The 602-nt window shown below is 39.9% G+C and overlaps 1 non-coding gene across 1 annotated transcript; it reads right to left on the reverse strand.

Annotated features, from left to right (window-relative positions):
- Window positions 1–209: 209 nt before the first annotated feature.
- LOC130854649 (U6 spliceosomal RNA) lies at window positions 210–315 on the reverse strand. Its single transcript, XR_009054098.1, has one exon. It is a non-coding gene; the product is annotated as a U6 spliceosomal RNA (small nuclear RNA).
- Between the last annotated feature and the right edge of the window lie 287 nt (window positions 316–602).

Consider the following 602-nt stretch of genomic DNA (forward strand, 5'->3'; position numbering starts at 1 on the left):
CCACTGGCTATCTATTTAACAGTTGGTAGTATATATATGTCTGTGCTACTCTCTCGTTTTGTCTCAGCTTCCCCTTCACCCCCCCGCCCCCCCAAACCTCGAGTTCTCCAGTCCATTCTCTGCATCTGCATCCTTGTTCTTGTCACTGAGTTCATCAGTACCATTTTTAGATTCCATATATGTGAGTTAGCATACAATATTTGTCTTTCAAAAATATGGAATGCTTCACGAATTTGCATGTCATCCTTGCACAGGGCCATGCTAATCTTCTCTGTATTGTTCCAATTTTAGTATATGTGCTACCAAAGCGAGCACCAGCATATCTTTTTTTAAGTGCACCATTTGACATAATTCATGAAGCAATTATAATAATAAATAGCGTACTGGTCAAAAGCTGAAGAATAGTGCAAAAAAAATAATTTTGGTTTTGAAAGGTACAGTCTGGGTCCTTCCTTCTAAATGTACTTTGTCAGCTGTGCTTTTTGCCTCTGTAGACCACTCTGAAATCGAGATTACACAGCTGTGTGATATGCATGTAAAAGATCTGGGAAGGGTGAGTGGGCTGTCAGAGATTAAAAAGACTAAAGAGACTTGTGCCTGTG

This window comes from Hippopotamus amphibius, chromosome 5 (genome assembly GCF_030028045.1).
Source record: "Hippopotamus amphibius kiboko isolate mHipAmp2 chromosome 5, mHipAmp2.hap2, whole genome shotgun sequence".
Taxonomy (NCBI): domain Eukaryota; kingdom Metazoa; phylum Chordata; class Mammalia; order Artiodactyla; family Hippopotamidae; genus Hippopotamus; species Hippopotamus amphibius.